The sequence below is a fragment of the Salvelinus sp. IW2-2015 genome, linkage group LG36 (assembly GCF_002910315.2).
Source record: "Salvelinus sp. IW2-2015 linkage group LG36, ASM291031v2, whole genome shotgun sequence".
Classification (NCBI taxonomy): domain Eukaryota; kingdom Metazoa; phylum Chordata; class Actinopteri; order Salmoniformes; family Salmonidae; genus Salvelinus; species Salvelinus sp. IW2-2015.
In genome coordinates this window covers 41,086,894-41,092,463 of record NC_036875.1, presented here as the reverse complement: position 1 = coordinate 41,092,463, position 5,570 = coordinate 41,086,894, and positions in this window count along the sequence as shown.

Sequence of the window (5,570 nt, the reverse complement as noted above, 5' to 3'; positions counted from 1 at the left end):
AGCAAATTAAAATCATGCAAACCAAATAAATTAAGAAAATAAAGGCGGGGGGGGGGGGACATGTCGCCCCTGGCTCCTTGCAACATATAATTCAGCTGGATTTACTTTCATGTGCCAAAGGGGGCTCTAGTGTACCACTGTGCCACTTTGTGATCTGAATGAACGAAAACAGAATGATACAAAAAATAATAGTAACATTTCACCTAAAAGAAGTAGTACATATTTACCATCAGCACAATCTGATATATTTTAATTTAACCAGGCAAGTCAGTTAAGAACAAATTCTTATTTACAATGATGGCCTACCCCAGTCAAACCCAGACACCACTGGGCAAATTGTGCACTAACCCTAACCCAATCACAGCCAGATGTGATGCAACCTGGATTTGAACCAGGACTGCAGTGATGCCTTTTGCACTGAGATTTAAGAACAAATTCTTATTTACAATGATGGCCTACCCTAGTCAAACCCAGACACCACTGGGCAAATTGTGCACTAACCATAACCCAATCACAGCCAGATGTGATGCAACCTGGATTTGAACCAGGGACTGCAGTGATGCCTTTTGCACTGAGATGCAGTGCCTTAGACCACTGCGTCACTCAGGAGCCACTATATAAACGGTTGTGTAAAACTACTGTGAAATCTACTCAAATGGTTTCAGCACAACAATAACAGTGTAGTTTACAGCTATGTCTGTATCTATCTGTATTCCAAGGTAGTGAACAGTACTTGATGAGCTAGCTCAGGAAACTGCTGGATTTTAATGATGTCGAAGATGTTATATTGTGTCCTTCAGCTTGTTACAGTATACTGACACRAGCACTCCATAAATCATCATACATAGCTATGGTAAAATCAATACCAAAGTGCTTGCTCAGCGCTAAGCCGTAATAAATTTGTTCAGCTATCTAACAGCTTCAACTTTGCTTGTAATGCTGTTCGACCTACAGGTTAAGATCAGAGCATGGTTTGTTTGTTTTGTAATAGAGACTTTGTAATCCTTAATGTAATAGGGAAAACTGAACATGAACACAAATACAAAAACAATAAACGTGAACAAACCGAAAACAGTCCCGTGTGGCAAACACTGACACAGGAAACAATCACCCACAAAATATCCAAAGAACATGGCTGCCTAAATATGGTTCCAAATCAGAGACAACGATAAACACCTGCCTCTAATTGAGAACCAATTCTAGGCACCATAGACTTACATAAACACCTAGAATGAAACACAACCCCATAAATCTACAAAAAAACCTAGACAGTACAAACACCCTAGACGAGACAAAAACACACAACCACCCTCGTCACACCCTGACCTAACCAAAATATTTAAAGAAACAAAGAATACTCAGGTCAGGGCGTGACAGATAGACTTGTGATTTTAATCATAATTGGTGGAAATGTTCATGGATTTGACTTTGGTGATGGTACTACTAGTTGAGTTACACGGAAATTGTAGTAAAGCATGAAAGCGTATGCTGTTCCTCAGAATGTTTCATTTTTGCATTACCACATTTTCATTCCATTCGGTTCTTATGAACAAACCCATTCCATCCGGTTCTTATGTACAAAACCATTCCGTCCGGTTCTTATGTACAAACCCATTCCGTCCGGTTTCTTATGTACAAACCATTCCGTCCAGTTCTTATGTACGTTTTAACGCTCCACCACAGAGCGGATATGTGGTCGTGTTTTAAACGCTCCACAGGTGCCATACACATCGCAGCCTGACCTGTAAATGAAGTTAACCAGGAGCTTAACGTCATGTCATTGTATTGTCCCTGCAAGAGGTACTATAATGCTTTAAATTTACTTCACATTCTCAAAGGATTAGTTACTGTAAGTGCCGTTCAAATTCGTGCTGGACTGGCTCTCAGCTTTCTAGAGAATAGTCTGTACTGGTGGGGTCAGGTTTAATGGCCTTCTCGAACCAACCAGAGTAGCCTATACATCCGGTACACTAACAACCCTATGAACAAGTCGGCCTGGGTGGCAGCCCCAAACGTGTTTAAAACTGGGTGGCAGCCCCAAAACATGTTTAAAACGAGTTCCATAGACTCGCCATTAAAGTGACGAGGCACTGCTATCAGCCTGACCTCCTGCGTTTTGTCAGGGGAGAGCACACACATACTGCTGCTTTTGGGGGAGCTCTGATGTCTTCCTGGTGTGTGTCGAGCGAGAGGTGGAGGACAAACCTTAAAGGCCTCAGCGGCTGACCCTGGAGTAGCTGTGTTTTAGGGTGTGTTGTCTGTTAGACAGGACTGTAGACTGGGTCTGTTGCCTGTTAGAGGACTGCAGACTGGGTCTGTTTCTGTTAGACAGGACTGCAGACTGGGTCTGTTGTCTGTTAGACAGGACTGCAGGCTGGGTCTGTTGTCTGTTAGACAGGATGCAGACTGGGTCTGTTGTCTGTTAGACAGGACTGCAGACTGGGTCTGTTTTTGTTAGACAGGACTGCAGACTGGGTCTGTTTTGTCTGTTAGACAGGACTGGCAGGCTGGGTCTGTTGTCTGTTAGACAGGACTGCAGACTGGGTCTGTTGTCTGTTAGACAGGACTGCGACTGGGTATGTTGCCTGTTAGACAGGACTGCAGACTGGTCTGTTGTCTGTTAGACAGGACTGCAGACTGGGTCTGTTGTCTGTTAGACAGGACTGCAGACTGGGTCTGTTGCCTGTTAGACAGGACTGCAGACTGGGTCTGTTTGTCTGTTAGACAGGACTGCAGACTGGGTCTGTTGTCTGTTAGACAGGACTTGTAGACTGGGTCGTGTTTTCTGTTAGACAGGACTGTAAACTGGGTCTGTTGTCTGTTAGACAGGACTGCAGACTGGGTCTGTTGTCTGTTAGACAGGACTGCAGACTGGGTCTGTTGCCTGTTAGACAGGACTGCAGTTGGGTCTGTTGTCTGTTAGACAGGACTGCAGACTGGGTCTGTTGCCTGTTAGACAGGACTGCAGACTGGGTCTGTTGCCTGTTAGACAGGACTGCCAGACTGGGTCTGTTTCCTGTTAGCCAGGACTGCAGACTGGGTCTGTTGCCTGTTAGACAGGACTGCAGACTGGGTCTGTTGCTTGTTAGCAAGACTGCAGACTGGGTCTGTTTCTGTTAGACAGGACTGCAGACTGGGTCTTGTTGTCTGTTAGACAGGCTGCACTGGTTCTGTTTCTGTTAGACAGGACTGCAGACTGGGGTCTGTTTTCTGTTAGACAGGACTGCAGACTGGGTCTGTTGTCTGTTAGACAGGACTGCAGCTGGGTCTGTTTTCTGTTAGACAGGACTGCAGACGGGGTCTGTTTTCTCTTAGACAGGACTGCAGACGGGGTCTGTTTTCTGTTAGACAGGACTGCAGACTGGGTCTGTTGCCTGTTAGACAGGGTGCAGACTGGGCGCTGTTTGTTCTGTTAGACAGGACTGCAGACTGGGTCTGTTGCCTGTTAGACAGGAACTGCAGACTGGGTCTGTTTTCTGTTAGACAGGACTGCAGACTGGGTCTGTTTGCCTGTTAGACAGGACTGCAGACTGGGTCTGTTGTCTGTTAGACAGGACTGCAGACTGGGTCTGTTGTATGTTAGACAGGACTGCAGACTGGGTCTGTTGCCTGTTAGACAGGATGCAACTGGGTCTGTTGTCTGTTAGACAGGACTGCAGACTGGGTCTGTTGCCTGTTTAGACAGACTGCAGACTGGGTATGTTCCTGTTAGACAGGACTGCAGACGGGGTCTGTTTTTGCTAGACAAGACTGCAGGCTGGGTATGTTTTCTGTTAGACAGGACTGCAGACTGGGTCTGTTGCCTGTTAGACAGGACTGCAGACTGGGTCTGTTGTCTGTTAGACAGGACTGCAGACGGGGTCTGTTTGTCTGTTAGACGGACTGCAGACTGGGTCTTGTTTTCTGTTAGACAGGAACTGCGCAGACTGGGTCTGTTTTCTGTTAGACAGGACTGCAGACTGGGTCTGTTGCCTTTAGACAGGACTGCAGACTGGGTCTGTTGTCTGTTAGACAGGACTGCAGACTGGGTCTGTTGCCTGTTAGACAGGACTGCAGACTGGGTCTGTTTCTGTTAGACAGGACTGCAGACTGGGTATGTTTTCTGTTAGCAGGATGCAGACTGGTCTGTGCCTGTTAGAGACAGGACTGCAGAGCTGGGTATGTTGCTGTTAGACAGGACTGCGACTGGGTCTGTTGCTGTTAGACAGGACTGCAGACTGGGTCTGTTGCCTGTTAGACGGACGCAGACTGGATGACTAGACTGCATGCACCATGAAATACTCGCAAACTCACAAAAGACTTTCCAAACGGTGCAGCAACACATCGTCATGATGTCACATATCCCAGCAGCACATTTGTGACATCACCAGCACATGGCTAACACGGATCAAAATGAGAGCCACCAACAAGGGTTTTTTAATGAGGGATATTCCAAAATGGCAGCATTCATTGTCTCCTTCATAACATAAATGGGCGGACAAAGAATAGTTTGTCGTTATTTGACACATTGGTTTTCCATATCACGAACAAGTCAATGGGTAATGATAGATCCCTATACCTTGAAGTGATCTTCCCTGTCATGTTGACACCTGTCTTCTGACTCAGAGACTTAGGCTCTGGTGTCCTTTTAACTTTGACCCATTTTACTTATCGAGCAGGTCTCCATGGTGATTATTCATAGATCTCTCAATGCCTCCAGATCTTAATCAACATAGATTAAATGCTCTAGATCTTAAAACATAGATCTTAACATAGATCTTAATCTCTAGATCTTAATCACAATAATATCTTAACATGATCTCAAATGCTCCAGATCTTATAAAAATAGATCTTAAATGCTCCAGGTCTTAAACAGATCTTAAATGCTCTAGATCTTAATCACATAGATCTTAACAACAAATCTTAAAAACATAGATCTTAACTGCTCTAGATCTTAAAAACATAGATCTTAAATGCTCTAGATATTAAAACATAAGTATTAAATGCTCCAGATCTTAAAACATAGATCTTATATGCTCTAGGTCTTAAATGCTCCAGATCTTAAACACATAGATCTTAAATGCTCTAGATATTAAAACATCGATTTAAATGCTCTGGATCTTAAACACCTAGATGCTAAACACACTATATGCTTTAATAATATTTTTTTGCTTTAATAATGTACCTGAACAGAGTCACAGTCTGAAAGCTGTGAGAAAATGCTGAGAAAATACAAGCCCACCCTAGTATACTCTGTGTGTGACTTTGCAGTCTGGCAGGCTGACCTGGTGGGGTAGAGAGGCAGGAGAAGTCATGAAGGTGGCCTGGTGGTTTTTATAGGCGTGGGAGTTTAGTGTGGGCATGGTCAACTTCAGCACGACCTGCCATCTTGGGCGACTGACCTTAAAAGAGTTTGCAATTTGATCCTACTGCTAAGCACTCTCTCTGTCCCTCTGCCTCTCTGTGTCTCTCGTGCAACCCTGCATCATCTGGAAAAAGAGTTGCCACCATGTGATTATCCCTCTATGTTTATATTTCCAATTATGTCAACCTGCAAGTACGTGTAAGAGATTGGGGTTTTCTACAATGCA